The sequence below is a fragment of the Kogia breviceps genome, chromosome 6, assembly GCF_026419965.1.
Source record: "Kogia breviceps isolate mKogBre1 chromosome 6, mKogBre1 haplotype 1, whole genome shotgun sequence".
Taxonomy (NCBI): Eukaryota; Metazoa; Chordata; class Mammalia; order Artiodactyla; family Physeteridae; genus Kogia; species Kogia breviceps.
In genome coordinates this window covers 49,578,992-49,595,936 of record NC_081315.1, presented here as the reverse complement: position 1 = coordinate 49,595,936, position 16,945 = coordinate 49,578,992, and positions in this window count along the sequence as shown.

Genomic DNA, 16,945 nt, shown 5'->3' with positions numbered 1-16,945 from the left:
TGCTGTCTTGACAAGAACCTCCACTCTGGTACACGTTTCATATCCCAGGAAAGAGCCAAGTGGACAAGTGGACAAAGACAAGTGGACAAGTGGACAAGTGGTGCTACGTAGGTCCAATGGAGTGTCACTCAGCCATGAAATCCACGTCATGAGGCTGGTAGCAGCATCCTGAGTGGATTTAGGTACGATCATCCTCAGTGAAATAAGTCCCACAAAAAAAGAAACTTATGATATCACTTATCGAGGGAATGTAAAAATCGCTCCCCATGCACTGAATCCCCAAACAGAACAGAGTCACGCTTTTAGAAAACACACTTATGCCTGCTTCAGGGGAAAGGTGAGGTGGGGTGACGCATAAAACTCGAGTTTGAAATGAGCACAGATACCCTTCCGAAAACCGAATATGGAATGGACACGACCTACTCCTTGCTCAATCAACTGGACTCACCAGACCCTGTTCATCGCACAAGTATCTATCCGACTAGTAAGCATCTTAAAAGCTAAGTCTTGATATCTCTGTGTAAGTGCATCAAGTGTGTGTAAAGCGGCCTAAAACCAGCAGGGAAAATCAGCTCAGACCCATTCTGAGGATACATTTCCAACATAAAGAAGAAAGAAGCAGGGCAAAACAGAGAGAAATTCTTCCAAAATGCGTTCAGGGACTGGCATGCAACCAGGATTGACCACATCTACAGCCCCAGCGGCAGAAGACATAAGGCTGGACACTCTTGGGGCTGAGACGATTGGTGAGGTTGGGAAAGCAAATGCAGACCCTTGAAAGGAATCCTGCGTGCTCCCCATTCCATGGGTCCCAACTCTCCAGGTTCAACGCAATCTTCCGACAGCGAAAGCACTCATTGGAAACCCAGCGGATGCTACACCGTGGGATCGGGAAAGCTTTCTGAAACTCACCTCAGTTTTCATCTCCTGGTGCTCGTGTTCTCCATTCAGGCCCCCTTACTAACAATCTCCCCACTTGGAGACTCGGCGCCTTTCCATGCCTCTTTCGTACCGTCTGCAATTTGTCCGCAGGATGAACTGCAAGAGGGGGAACCAATGAGAGACCCGCTGGAGGTGTTTGGTCGGGCACATGTCACTCTCATTTCCCATCACGAAGAAGAATTCACCAGCGGTTCAGCCTGCCACCCCGGATCGACAATAGGGCGTGAAGCCATCCAGCCGTGTTGCGTCCCACTCACAAAAAAGCGACTTGGGAAATGGAGCTCAGGGGCACTGCACTTCCCAAACCTGCAGAGTTCTAAACGATAACTATCGCCCCAAAATATATTGAGGTCAGGCTACGAAGAGGCGCTGAACGCAAGGCAGAACTGCAGGAAACGGATGTCAACGGGTACATCGGAATGGCCCCGATAGCACATGAAAAGCGCCAGAACGTGGACAATGATGCGGTTGGCCAAAAAGGGCGTATGCGTTTTTTCCTGAATATATTCAGGAAAAAACGCATACGCCCTTTTTGGCCAACCAAGCAACCTGGGAGAGCAAATCAGCACTACAAAGAAATCTCTCGCCCCCCCCCCGGGGCAAAAGGGCCAGGCGAAAAAAGTCTAAAAACCAGAAAGGCAGGACAGCCCACGGAGTCAAGGGAGCCTTGTTAAGCTGATGGGCGGGATGTCAATGGCCAACAGCCAATCTTCACAAGTGTATCCTCTTTCCCAAACCATGTAAAACACAGAACCACAGAGCATAGGGCACTTCCACACATGGGCGTTGACCTTCGGAAAATGAAAAAATCAACCAGACACAGGGACCCCAAAGTTGAGGGCTGCTGTCTTGACAAGAACCTCCACTCTGGTACACGTTTCATATCCCAGGAAAGAGCCAAGTGGACAAGTGGACAAAGACAAGTGGACAAGTGGACAAGTGGTGCTACGTAGGTCCAATGGAGTGTCACTCAGCCATGAAATCCACGTCATGAGGCTGGTAGCAGCATCCTGAGTGGATTTAGGTACGATCATCCTCAGTGAAATAAGTCCCACAAAAAAAGAAACTTATGATATCACTTATCGAGGGAATGTAAAAATCGCTCCCCATGCACTGAATCCCCAAACAGAACAGAGTCACGCTTTTAGAAAACACACTTATGCCTGCTTCAGGGGAAAGGTGAGGTGGGGTGACGCATAAAACTCGAGTTTGAAATGAGCACAGATACCCTTCCGAAAACCGAATATGGAATGGACACGACCTACTCCTTGCTCAATCAACTGGACTCACCAGACCCTGTTCATCGCACAAGTATCTATCCGACTAGTAAGCATCTTAAAAGCTAAGTCTTGATATCTCTGTGTAAGTGCATCAAGTGTGTGTAAAGCGGCCTAAAACCAGCAGGGAAAATCAGCTCAGACCCATTCTGAGGATACATTTCCAACATAAAGAAGAAACAAGCAGGGCAAAACAGAGAGAAATTCTTCCAAAATGCGTTCAGGGACTGGCATGCAACCAGGATTGACCACATCTACAGCCCCAGCGGCAGAAGACATAAGGCTGGACACTCTTGGGGCTGAGACGATTGGTGAGGTTGGGAAAGCAAATGCAGACCCTTGAAAGGAATCCTGCGTGCTCCCCATTCCATGGGTCCCAACTCTCCAGGTTCAACGCAATCTTCCGACAGCGAAAGCACTCATTGGAAACCCAGCGGTTGCTACACCGTGGGATCGGGAAAGCTTTCTGAAACTCACCTCAGTTTTCATCTCCTGGTGCTCGTGTTCTCCATTCAGGCCCCCTTACTAACAATCTCCCCACTTGGAGACTCGGCGCCTTTCCATGCCTCTTTCGTACCGTCTGCAATTTGTCCGCAGGATGAACTGCAAGAGGGGGAACCAATGAGAGACTCGCTGGAGGTGTTTGGTCGGGCACATGTCACTCTCATTTCCCATCACGAAGAAGAATTCACCAGCGGTTCAGCCTGCCACCCCGGATCGACAATAGGGCGTGAAGCCATCCAGCCGTGTTGCGTCCCACTCACAAAAAAGCGACTTGGGAAATGGAGCTCAGGGGCACTGCACTTCCCAAACCTGCAGAGTTCTAAACGATAACTATCGCCCCAAAATATATTGAGGTCAGGCTACGAAGAGGCGCTGAACGCAAGGCAGAACTGCAGGAAACGGATGTCAACGGGTACATCGGAATGGCCCCGATAGCACATGAAAAGCGCCAGAACGTGGACAATGATGAGGTTGGCCAAAAAGGGCGTATGCGTTTTTTCCTGAATATATTCAGGAAAAAACGCATACGCCCTTTTTGGCCAACCAAGCAACCTGGGAGAGCAAATCAGCACTACAAAGAAATCTCTCGCCCCCCCCCCCCCCGGGCAAAAGGGCCAGGCGAAAAAAGTCTAAAAACCAGAAAGGCAGGACAGGCCACGGAGTCAAGGGAGCCTTGTTAAGCTGATGGGCGGGATGTCAATGGCCAACAGCCAATCTTCACAAGTGTATCCTCTTTCCCAAACCATGTAAAACACAGAACCACAGAGCATAGGGCACTGCCACACATGGGCGTTGACCTTGGGAAAATGAAAAAATCAACCAGACACAGGGACCCCAAAGTTGAGGGCTGCTGTCTTGACAAGAACCTCCACTCCGGTACACGTTTCATATCCCAGGAAAGAGCCAAGTGGACAAAGACGAGTGGACAAGTGGACAAAGACAAGTGGACAAGTGGACAAGTGGTGCTACGTAGGTCCAATGGAGTGTCACTCAGCCATGAAATCCACGTCATGAGGCTGGTAGCAGCATCCTGAGTGGATTTAGGTACTATCATCCTCAGTGAAATAAGTCCCACAAAAAAAGAAACTTATGATATCACTTATCGAGGGAATGTAAAAATCGCTCCCCATGCACTGAATCCCCAAACAGAACAGAGTCACGCTTTTAGAAAACACACTTATGCCTGCTTCAGGGGAAAGGTGAGGTGGGGTGACGCATAAAACTCGAGTTTGAAATGAGCACAGATACCCTTCCGAAAACCGAATATGGAATGGACACGACCTACTCCTTGCTCAATCAACTGGACTCACCAGACCCTGTTCATCGCACAAGTATCTATCCGACTAGTAAGCATCTTAAAAGCTAAGTCTTGATATCTCTGTGTAAGTGCATCAAGTGTGTGTAAAGCGTCCTAAAACCAGCAGGGAAAATCAGCTCAGACCCATTCTGAGGATACATTTCCAACATAAAGAAGAAACAAGCAGGGCAAAACAGAGAGAAATTCTTCCAAAATGCGTTCAGGGACTGGCATGCAACCAGGATTGACCACATCTACAGCCCCAGCGGCAGAAGACATAAGGCTGGACACTCTTGGGGCTGAGACGATTGGTGAGGTTGGGAAAGCAAATGCAGACCCTTGAAAGGAATCCTGCGTGCTCCCCATTCCATGGGTCCCAACTCTCCAGGTTCAACGCAATCTTCCGACAGCGAAAGCACTCATTGGAAACCCAGCGGATGCTACACCGTGGGATCGGGAAAGCTTTCTGAAACTCACCTCAGTTTTCATCTCCTGGTGCTCGTGTTCTCCATTCAGGCCCCCTTACTAACAATCTCCCCACTTGGAGACTCGGCGCCTTTCCATGCCTCTTTCGTACCGTCTGCAATTTGTCCGCAGGATGAACTGCAAGAGGGGGAACCAATGAGAGACTCGCTGGAGGTGTTTGGTCGGGCACATGTCACTCTCATTTCCCATCACGAAGAAGAATTCACCAGCGGTTCAGCCTGCCACCCCGGATCGACAATAGGGCGTGAAGCCATCCAGCCGTGTTGCGTCCCACTCACAAAAAAGCGACTTGGGAAATGGAGCTCAGGGGCACTGCACTTCCCAAACCTGCAGAGTTCTAAACGATAACTATCGCCCCAAAATATATTGAGGTCAGGCTACGAAGAGGCGCTGAACGCAAGGCAGAACTGCAGGAAACGGATGTCAACGGGTACATCGGAATGGCCCCGATAGCACATGAAAAGCGCCAGAACGTGGACAATGATGCGGTTGGCCAAAAAGGGCGTATGCGTTTTTTCCTGAATATATTCAGGAAAAAACGCATACGCCCTTTTTGGCCAACCAAGCAACCTGGGAGAGCAAATCAGCACTACAAAGAAATCTCTCGCCCCCCCCCCCCGGGGCAAAAGGGCCAGGCGAAAAAAGTCTAAAAACCAGAAAGGCAGGACAGGCCACGGAGTCAAGGGAGCCTTGTTAAGCTGATGGGCGGGATGTCAATGGCCAACAGCCAATCTTCACAAGTGTATCCTCTTTCCCAAACCATGTAAAACACAGAACCACAGAGCATAGGGCACTGCCACACATGGGCGTTGACCTTGGGAAAATGAAAAAATCAACCAGACACAGGGACCCCAAAGTTGAGGGCTGCTGTCTTGACAAGAACCTCCACTCCGGTACACGTTTCATATCCCAGGAAAGAGCCAAGTGGACAAAGACGAGTGGACAAGTGGACAAAGACAAGTGGACAAGTGGACAAGTGGTGCTACGTAGGTCCAATGGAGTGTCACTCAGCCATGAAATCCACGTCATGAGGCTGGTAGCAGCATCCTGAGTGGATTTAGGTACGATCATCCTCAGTGAAATAAGTCCCACAAAAAAAGAAACTTATGATATCACTTATCGAGGGAATGTAAAAATCGCTCCCCATGCACTGAATCCCCAAACAGAACAGAGTCACGCTTTTAGAAAACACACTTATGCCTGCTTCAGGGGAAAGGTGAGGTGGGGTGACGCATAAAACTCGAGTTTGAAATGAGCACAGATACCCTTCCGAAAACCGAATATGGAATGGACACGACCTACTCCTTGCTCAATCAACTGGACTCACCAGACCCTGTTCATCGCACAAGTATCTATCCGACTAGTAAGCATCTTCAAAGCTAAGTCTTGATATCTCTGTGTAAGTGCATCAAGTGTGTGTAAAGCGGCCTAAAACCAGCAGGGAAAATCAGCTCAGACCCATTCTGAGGATACATTTCCAACATAAAGAAGAAACAAGCAGGGCAAAACAGAGAGAAATTCTTCCAAAATGCGTTCAGGGACTGGCATGCAACCAGGATTGACCACATCTACAGCCCCAGCGGCAGAAGACATAAGGCTGGACACTCGTGGGGCTGAGACGATTGGTGAGGTTGGGAAAGCAAATGCAGACCCTTGAAAGGAATCCTGCGTGCTCCCCATTCCATGGGTCCCAACTCTCCAGGTTCAACGCAATCTTCCGACAGCGAAAGCACTCATTGGAAACCCAGCGGATGCTACACCGTGGGATCGGGAAAGCTTTCTGAAACTCACCTCAGTTTTCATCTCCTGGTGCTCGTGTTCTCCATTCAGGCCCCCTTACTAACAATCTCCCCACTTGGAGACTCGGCGCCTTTCCATGCCTCTTTCGTACCGTCTGCAATTTGTCCGCAGGATGAACTGCAAGAGGGGGAACCAATGAGAGACTCGCTGGAGGTGTTTGGTCGGGCACATGTCACTCTCATTTCCCATCACGAAGAAGAATTCACCAGCGGTTCAGCCTGCCACCCCGGATCGACAATAGGGCGTGAAGCCATCCAGCCGTGTTGCGTCCCACTCACAAAAAAGCGACTTGGGAAATGGAGCTCAGGGGCACTGCACTTCCCAAACCTGCAGAGTTCTAAACGATAACTATCGCCCCAAAATATATTGAGGTCAGGCTACGAAGAGGCGCTGAACGCAAGGCAGAACTGCAGGAAACGGATGTCAATGGGTACATCGGAATGGCCCCGATAGCACAGGAAAAGCGCCAGAACGTGGACAATGATGCGGTTGGCCAAAAAGGGCGTATGCGTTTTTTCCTGAATATATTCAGGAAAAAACGCATACGCCCTTTTTGGCCAACCAAGCAACCTGGGAGAGCAAATCAGCACTACAAAGAAACCTCTCGCCCCCCCCCCCGGGGCAAAAGGGCCAGGCGAAAAAAGTCTAAAAACCAGAAAGGCAGGACAGCCCACGGAGTCAAGGGAGCCTTGTTAAGCTGATGGGCGGGATGTCAATGGCCAACAGCCAATCTTCACAAGTGTATCCTCTTTCCCAAACCATGTAAAACACAGAACCACAGAGCATAGGGCACTTCCACACATGGGCGTTGACGTTGGGAAAATGAAAAAATCAACCAGACACAGGGACCCCAAAGTTGAGGGCTGCTGTCTTGACAAGAACCTCCACTCCGGTACACGTTTCATATCCCAGGAAAGAGCCAAGTGGACAAGTGGACAAAGACAAGTGGACAAGTGGACAAGTGGTGCTACATAGGTCCAATGGAGTGTCACTCAGCCATGAAATCCACGTCATGAGGCTGGTAGCAGCATCCTGAGTGGATTTAGGTACGATCATCCTCAGTGAAATAAGTCCCACAAAAAAAGAAACTTATGATATCACTTATCGAGGGAATGTAAAAATCGCTCCCCATGCACTGAATCCCCAAACAGAACAGAGTCACGCTTTTAGAAAACACACTTATGCCTGCTTCAGGGGAAAGGTGAGGTGGGGTGACGCATAAAACTCGAGTTTGAAATGAGCACAGATACCCTTCCGAAAACCGAATATGGAATGGACACGACCTACTCCTTGCTCAATCAACTGGACTCACCAGACCCTGTTCATCGCACAAGTATCTATCCGACTAGTAAGCATCTTAAAAGCTAAGTCTTGATATCTCTGTGTAAGTGCATCAAGTGTGTGTAAAGCGGCCTAAAACCAGCAGGGAAAATCAGCTCAGACCCATTCTGAGGATACATTTCCAACATAAAGAAGAAACAAGCAGGGCAAAACAGAGAGAAATTCTTCCAAAATGCGTTCAGGGACTGGCATGCAACCAGGATTGACCACATCTACAGCCCCAGCGGCAGAAGACATAAGGCTGGACACTCTTGGGGCTGAGACGATTGGTGAGGTTGGGAAAGCAAATGCAGACCCTTGAAAGGAATCCTGCGTGCTCCCCATTCCATGGGTCCCAACTCTCCAGGTTCAACGCAATCTTCCGACAGCGAAAGCACTCATTGGAAACCCAGCGGATGCTACACCGTGGGATCGGGAAAGCTTTCTGAAACTCACCTCAGTTTTCATCTCCTGGTGCTCGTGTTCTCCATTCAGGCCCCCTTACTAACAATCTCCCCACTTGGAGACTCGGCGCCTTTCCATGCCTCTTTCGTACCGTCTGCAATTTGTCCGCAGGATGAACTGCAAGAGGGGGAACCAATGAGAGACTCGCTGGAGGTGTTTGGTCGGGCACATGTCACTCTCATTTCCCATCACGAAGAAGAATTCACCAGCGGTTCAGCCTGCCACCCCGGATCGACAATAGGGCGTGAAGCCATCCAGCCGTGTTGCGTCCCACTCACAAAAAAGCGACTTGGGAAATGGAGCTCAGGGGCACTGCACTTCCCAAACCTGCAGAGTTCTAAACGATAACTATCGCCCCAAAATATATTGAGGTCAGGCTACGAAGAGGCGCTGAACGCAAGGCAGAACTGCAGGAAACGGATGTCAATGGGTACATCGGAATGGCCCCGATAGCACAGGAAAAGCGCCAGAACGTGGACAATGATGCGGTTGGCCAAAAAGGGCGTATGCGTTTTTTCCTGAATATATTCAGGAAAAAACGCATACGCCCTTTTTGGCCAACCAAGCAACCTGGGAGAGCAAATCAGCACTACAAAGAAACCTCTCGCCCCCCCCCCCCGGGGCAAAAGGGCCAGGCGAAAAAAGTCTAAAAACCAGAAAGGCAGGACAGCCCACGGAGTCAAGGGAGCCTTGTTAAGCTGATGGGCGGGATGTCAATGGCCAACAGCCAATCTTCACAAGTGTATCCTCTTTCCCAAACCATGTAAAACACAGAACCACAGAGCATAGGGCACTTCCACACATGGGCGTTGACGTTGGGAAAATGAAAAAATCAACCAGACACAGGGACCCCAAAGTTGAGGGCTGCTGTCTTGACAAGAACCTCCACTCCGGTACACGTTTCATATCCCAGGAAAGAGCCAAGTGGACAAGTGGACAAAGACAAGTGGACAAGTGGACAAGTGGTGCTACATAGGTCCAATGGAGTGTCACTCAGCCATGAAATCCACGTCATGAGGCTGGTAGCAGCATCCTGAGTGGATTTAGGTACGATCATCCTCAGTGAAATAAGTCCCACAAAAAAAGAAACTTATGATATCACTTATCGAGGGAATGTAAAAATCGCTCCCCATGCACTGAATCCCCAAACAGAACAGAGTCACGCTTTTAGAAAACACACTTATGCCTGCTTCAGGGGAAAGGTGAGGTGGGGTGACGCATAAAACTCGAGTTTGAAATGAGCACAGATACCCTTCCGAAAACCGAATATGGAATGGACACGACCTACTCCTTGCTCAATCAACTGGACTCACCAGACCCTGTTCATCGCACAAGTATCTATCCGACTAGTAAGCATCTTAAAAGCTAAGTCTTGATATCTCTGTGTAAGTGCATCAAGTGTGTGTAAAGCGGCCTAAAACCAGCAGGGAAAATCAGCTCAGACCCATTCTGAGGATACATTTCCAACATAAAGAAGAAACAAGCAGGGCAAAACAGAGAGAAATTCTTCCAAAATGCGTTCAGGGACTGGCATGCAACCAGGATTGACCACATCTACAGCCCCAGCGGCAGAAGACATAAGGCTGGACACTCTTGGGGCTGAGACGATTGGTGAGGTTGGGAAAGCAAATGCAGACCCTTGAAAGGAATCCTGCGTGCTCCCCATTCCATGGGTCCCAACTCTCCAGGTTCAACGCAATCTTCCGACAGCGAAAGCACTCATTGGAAACCCAGCGGATGCTACACCGTGGGATCGGGAAAGCTTTCTGAAACTCACCTCAGTTTTCATCTCCTGGTGCTCGTGTTCTCCATTCAGGCCCCCTTACTAACAATCTCCCCACTTGGAGACTCGGCGCCTTTCCATGCCTCTTTCGTACCGTCTGCAATTTGTCCGCAGGATGAACTGCAAGAGGGGGAACCAATGAGAGACTCGCTGGAGGTGTTTGGTCGGGCACATGTCACTCTCATTTCCCATCACGAAGAAGAATTCACCAGCGGTTCAGCCTGCCACCCCGGATCGACAATAGGGCGTGAAGCCATCCAGCCGTGTTGCGTCCCACTCACAAAAAAGCGACTTGGGAAATGGAGCTCAGGGGCACTGCACTTCCCAAACCTGCAGAGTTCTAAACGATAACTATCGCCCCAAAATATATTGAGGTCAGGCTACGAAGAGGCGCTGAACGCAAGGCAGAACTGCAGGAAACGGATGTCAACGGGTACATCGGAATGGCCCCGATAGCACATGAAAAGCGCCAGAACGTGGACAATGATGCGGTTGGCCAAAAAGGGCGTATGCGTTTTTTCCTGAATATATTCAGGAAAAAACGCATACGCCCTTTTTGGCCAACCAAGCAACCTGGGAGAGCAAATCAGCACTACAAAGAAATCTCTCGCCCCCCCCCCCCCGGGGCAAAAGGGCCAGGCGAAAAAAGTCTAAGAACCAGAAAGGCAGGACAGCCCACGGAGTCAAGGGAGCCTTGTTAAGCTGATGGGCGGGATGTCAATGGCCAACAGCCAATCTTCACAAGTGTATCCTCTTTCCCAAACCATGTAAAACACAGAACCACAGAGCATAGGGCACTTCCACACATGGGCGTTGACCTTGGGAAAATGAAAAAATCAACCAGACACAGGGACCCCAAAGTTGAGGGCTGCTGTCTTGACAAGAACCTCCACTCCGGTACACGTTTCATATCCCAGGAAAGAGCCAAGTGGACAAAGACGAGTGGACAAGTGGACAAAGACAAGTGGACAAGTGGACAAGTGATGCTACGTAGGTCCAATGGAGTGTCACTCAGCCATGAAATCCACGTCATGAGGCTGGTAGCAGCATCCTGAGTGGATTTAGGTACGATCATCCTCAGTGAAATAAGTCCCACAAAAAAAGAAACTTATGATATCACTTATCGAGGGAATGTAAAAATCGCTCCCCATGCACTGAATCCCCAAACAGAACAGAGTCACGCTTTTAGAAAACACACTTATGCCTGCTTCAGGGGAAAGGTGAGGTGGGGTGACGCATAAAACTCGAGTTTGAAATGAGCACAGATACCCTTCCGAAAACCGAATATGGAATGGACACGACCTACTCCTTGCTCAATCAACTGGACTCACCAGACCCTGTTCATCGCACAAGTATCTATCCGACTAGTAAGCATCTTAAAAGCTAAGTCTTGATATCTCTGTGTAAGTGCATCAAGTGTGTGTAAAGCGGCCTAAAACCAGCAGTGAAAAATCAGCTCAGACCCATTCTGAGGATACATTTCCAACATAAAGAAGAAACAAGCAGGGCAAAACAGAGAGAAATTCTTCCAAAATGCGTTCAGGGACTGGCATGCAACCAGGATTGACCACATCTACAGCCCCAGCGGCAGAAGACATAAGGCTGGACACTCTTGGGGCTGAGACGATTGGTGAGGTTGGGAAAGCAAATGCAGACCCTTGAAAGGAATCCTGTGTGCTCCCCATTCCATGGGTCCCAACTCTCCAGGTTCAACGCAATCTTCCGACAGCGAAAGCACTCATTGGAAAACCAGCGGATGCTACACCGTGGGATCGGGAAAGCTTTCTGAAACTCACCTCAGTTTTCATCTCCTGGTGCTCGTGTTCTCCATTCAGGCCCCCTTACTAACAATCTCCCCACTTGGAGACTCGGCGCCTTTCCATGCCTCTTTCGTATCGTCTGCAATTTGTCCGCAGGATAAACTGCAAGAGGGGGAACCAATGAGAGACCCGCTGGAGGTGTTTGGTCGGGCACATGTCACTCTCATTTCCCATCACGAAGAAGAATTCACCAGCGGTTCAGCCTGCCACCCCGGATCGACAATAGGGCGTGAAGACATCCAGCCGTGTTGCGTCCCACTCACAAAAAAGCGACTTGGGAAATGGAGCTCAGGGGCACTGCACTTCCCAAACCTGCAGAGTTCTAAACGATAACTATCGCCCCAAAATATATTGAGGTCAGGCTACGAAGAGGCGCTGAACGCAAGGCAGAACTGCAGGAAACGGATGTCAACGGGTACATCGGAATGGCCCCGATAGCACATGAAAAGCGCCAGAACGTGGACAATGATGCGGTTGGCCAAAAAGGGCGTATGCGTTTTTTCCTGAATATATTCAGGAAAAAACGCATACGCCCTTTTTGGCCAACCAAGCAACCTGGGAGAGCAAATTAGCACTACAAAGAAATCTCTCGCCCCCCCCCGGGGCAAAAGGGCCAGGCGAAAAAAGTCTAAAAACCAGAAAGGCAGGACAGCCCACGGAGTCTAGGGAGCCTTGTTAAGCTGATGGGCGGGATGTCAATGGCCAACAGCCAATCTTCACAAGTGTATCCTCTTTCCCAAACCATGGAAAACACAGAACCACAGAGCATAGGGCACTTCCACACATGGGCGTTGACCTTGGGAAAATGAAAAAATCAACCAGACACAGGGACCCCAAAGTTGAGGGCTGCTGTCTTGACAAGAACCTCCACTCCGGTACACGTTTCATATCCCAGGAAAGAGCCAAGTGGACAAGTGGACAAAGACAATTGGACAAGTGGACAAGTGGTGCTACGTAGGTCCAATGGAGTGTCACTCAGCCATGAAATCCACGTCATGAGGCTGGTAGCAGCATCCTGAGTGGATTTAGGTACGATCATCCTCAGTGAAATAAGTCCCACAAAAAAAGAAACTTATGATATCACTTATCGAGGGAATGTAAAAATCGCTCCCCATGCACTGAATCCCCAAACAGAACAGAGTCACGCTTTTAGAAAACACACTTATGCCTGCTTCAGGGGAAAGGTGAGGTGGGGTGACGCATAAAACTCGAGTTTGAAATGAGCACAGATACCCTTCCGAAAACCGAATATGGAATGGACACGACCTACTCCTTGCTCAATCAACTGGACTCACCAGACCCTGTTCATCGCACAAGTATCTATCCGACTAGTAAGCATCTTCAAAGCTAAGTCTTGATATCTCTGTGTAAGTGCATCAAGTGTGTGTAAAGCGGCCTAAAACCAGCAGGGAAAATCAGCTCAGACCCATTCTGAGGATACATTTCCAACATAAAGAAGAAACAAGCAGGGCAAAACAGAGAGAAATTCTTCCAAAATGCGTTCAGGGACTGGCATGCAACCAGGATTGACCACATCTACAGCCCCAGCGGCAGAAGACATAAGGCTGGACACTCGTGGGGCTGAGACGATTGGTGAGGTTGGGAAAGCAAATGCAGACCCTTGAAAGGAATCCTGCGTGCTCCCCATTCCATGGGTCCCAACTCTCCAGGTTCAACGCAATCTTCCGACAGCGAAAGCACTCATTGGAAACCCAGCGGATGCTACACCGTGGGATCGGGAAAGCTTTCTGAAACTCACCTCAGTTTTCATCTCCTGGTGCTCGTGTTCTCCATTCAGGCCCCCTTACTAACAATCTCCCCACTTGGAGACTCGGCGCCTTTCCATGCCTCTTTCGTACCGTCTGCAATTTGTCCGCAGGATGAACTGCAAGAGGGGGAACCAATGAGAGACTCGCTGGAGGTGTTTGGTCGGGCACATGTCACTCTCATTTCCCATCACGAAGAAGAATTCACCAGCGGTTCAGCCTGCCACCCCGGATCGACAATAGGGCGTGAAGCCATCCAGCCGTGTTGCGTCCCACTCACAAAAAAGCGACTTGGGAAATGGAGCTCAGGGGCACTGCACTTCCCAAACCTGCAGAGTTCTAAACGATAACTATCGCCCCAAAATATATTGAGGTCAGGCTACGAAGAGGCGCTGAACGCAAGGCAGAACTGCAGGAAACGGATGTCAATGGGTACATCGGAATGGCCCCGATAGCACAGGAAAAGCGCCAGAACGTGGACAATGATGCGGTTGGCCAAAAAGGGCGTATGCGTTTTTTCCTGAATATATTCAGGAAAAAACGCATACGCCCTTTTTGGCCAACCAAGCAACCTGGGAGAGCAAATCAGCACTACAAAGAAACCTCTCGCCCCCCCCCCCGGGGCAAAAGGGCCAGGCGAAAAAAGTCTAAAAACCAGAAAGGCAGGACAGCCCACGGAGTCAAGGGAGCCTTGTTAAGCTGATGGGCGGGATGTCAATGGCCAACAGCCAATCTTCACAAGTGTATCCTCTTTCCCAAACCATGTAAAACACAGAACCACAGAGCATAGGGCACTTCCACACATGGGCGTTGACGTTGGGAAAATGAAAAAATCAACCAGACACAGGGACCCCAAAGTTGAGGGCTGCTGTCTTGACAAGAACCTCCACTCCGGTACACGTTTCATATCCCAGGAAAGAGCCAAGTGGACAAGTGGACAAAGACAAGTGGACAAGTGGACAAGTGGTGCTACATAGGTCCAATGGAGTGTCACTCAGCCATGAAATCCACGTCATGAGGCTGGTAGCAGCATCCTGAGTGGATTTAGGTACGATCATCCTCAGTGAAATAAGTCCCACAAAAAAAGAAACTTATGATATCACTTATCGAGGGAATGTAAAAATCGCTCCCCATGCACTGAATCCCCAAACAGAACAGAGTCACGCTTTTAGAAAACACACTTATGCCTGCTTCAGGGGAAAGGTGAGGTGGGGTGACGCATAAAACTCGAGTTTGAAATGAGCACAGATACCCTTCCGAAAACCGAATATGGAATGGACACGACCTACTCCTTGCTCAATCAACTGGACTCACCAGACCCTGTTCATCGCACAAGTATCTATCCGACTAGTAAGCATCTTAAAAGCTAAGTCTTGATATCTCTGTGTAAGTGCATCAAGTGTGTGTAAAGCGGCCTAAAACCAGCAGGGAAAATCAGCTCAGACCCATTCTGAGGATACATTTCCAACATAAAGAAGAAACAAGCAGGGCAAAACAGAGAGAAATTCTTCCAAAATGCGTTCAGGGACTGGCATGCAACCAGGATTGACCACATCTACAGCCCCAGCGGCAGAAGACATAAGGCTGGACACTCTTGGGGCTGAGACGATTGGTGAGGTTGGGAAAGCAAATGCAGACCCTTGAAAGGAATCCTGCGTGCTCCCCATTCCATGGGTCCCAACTCTCCAGGTTCAACGCAATCTTCCGACAGCGAAAGCACTCATTGGAAACCCAGCGGATGCTACACCGTGGGATCGGGAAAGCTTTCTGAAACTCACCTCAGTTTTCATCTCCTGGTGCTCGTGTTCTCCATTCAGGCCCCCTTACTAACAATCTCCCCACTTGGAGACTCGGCGCCTTTCCATGCCTCTTTCGTACCGTCTGCAATTTGTCCGCAGGATGAACTGCAAGAGGGGGAACCAATGAGAGACTCGCTGGAGGTGTTTGGTCGGGCACATGTCACTCTCATTTCCCATCACGAAGAAGAATTCACCAGCGGTTCAGCCTGCCACCCCGGATCGACAATAGGGCGTGAAGCCATCCAGCCGTGTTGCGTCCCACTCACAAAAAAGCGACTTGGGAAATGGAGCTCAGGGGCACTGCACTTCCCAAACCTGCAGAGTTCTAAACGATAACTATCGCCCCAAAATATATTGAGGTCAGGCTACGAAGAGGCGCTGAACGCAAGGCAGAACTGCAGGAAACGGATGTCAATGGGTACATCGGAATGGCCCCGATAGCACAGGAAAAGCGCCAGAACGTGGACAATGATGCGGTTGGCCAAAAAGGGCGTATGCGTTTTTTCCTGAATATATTCAGGAAAAAACGCATACGCCCTTTTTGGCCAACCAAGCAACCTGGGAGAGCAAATCAGCACTACAAAGAAACCTCTCGCCCCCCCCCCCGGGGCAAAAGGGCCAGGCGAAAAAAGTCTAAAAACCAGAAAGGCAGGACAGCCCACGGAGTCAAGGGAGCCTTGTTAAGCTGATGGGCGGGATGTCAATGGCCAACAGCCAATCTTCACAAGTGTATCCTCTTTCCCAAACCATGTAAAACACAGAACCACAGAGCATAGGGCACTTCCACACATGGGCGTTGACGTTGGGAAAATGAAAAAATCAACCAGACACAGGGACCCCAAAGTTGAGGGCTGCTGTCTTGACAAGAACCTCCACTCCGGTACACGTTTCATATCCCAGGAAAGAGCCAAGTGGACAAGTGGACAAAGACAAGTGGACAAGTGGACAAGTGGTGCTACATAGGTCCAATGGAGTGTCACTCAGCCATGAAATCCACGTCATGAGGCTGGTAGCAGCATCCTGAGTGGATTTAGGTACGATCATCCTCAGTGAAATAAGTCCCACAAAAAAAGAAACTTATGATATCACTTATCGAGGGAATGTAAAAATCGCTCCCCATGCACTGAATCCCCAAACAGAACAGAGTCACGCTTTTAGAAAACACACTTATGCCTGCTTCAGGGGAAAGGTGAGGTGGGGTGACGCATAAAACTCGAGTTTGAAATGAGCACAGATACCCTTCCGAAAACCGAATATGGAATGGACACGACCTACTCCTTGCTCAATCAACTGGACTCACCAGACCCTGTTCATCGCACAAGTATCTATCCGACTAGTAAGCATCTTAAAAGCTAAGTCTTGATATCTCTGTGTAAGTGCATCAAGTGTGTGTAAAGCGGCCTAAAACCAGCAGGGAAAATCAGCTCAGACCCATTCTGAGGATACATTTCCAACATAAAGAAGAAACAAGCAGGGCAAAACAGAGAGAAATTCTTCCAAAATGCGTTCAGGGACTGGCATGCAACCAGGATTGACCACATCTACAGCCCCAGCGGCAGAAGACATAAGGCTGGACACTCTTGGGGCTGAGACGATTGGTGAGGTTGGGAAAGCAAATGCAGACCCTTGAAAGGAATCCTGCGTGCTCCCCATTCCATGGGTCCCAACTCTCCAGGTTCAACGCAA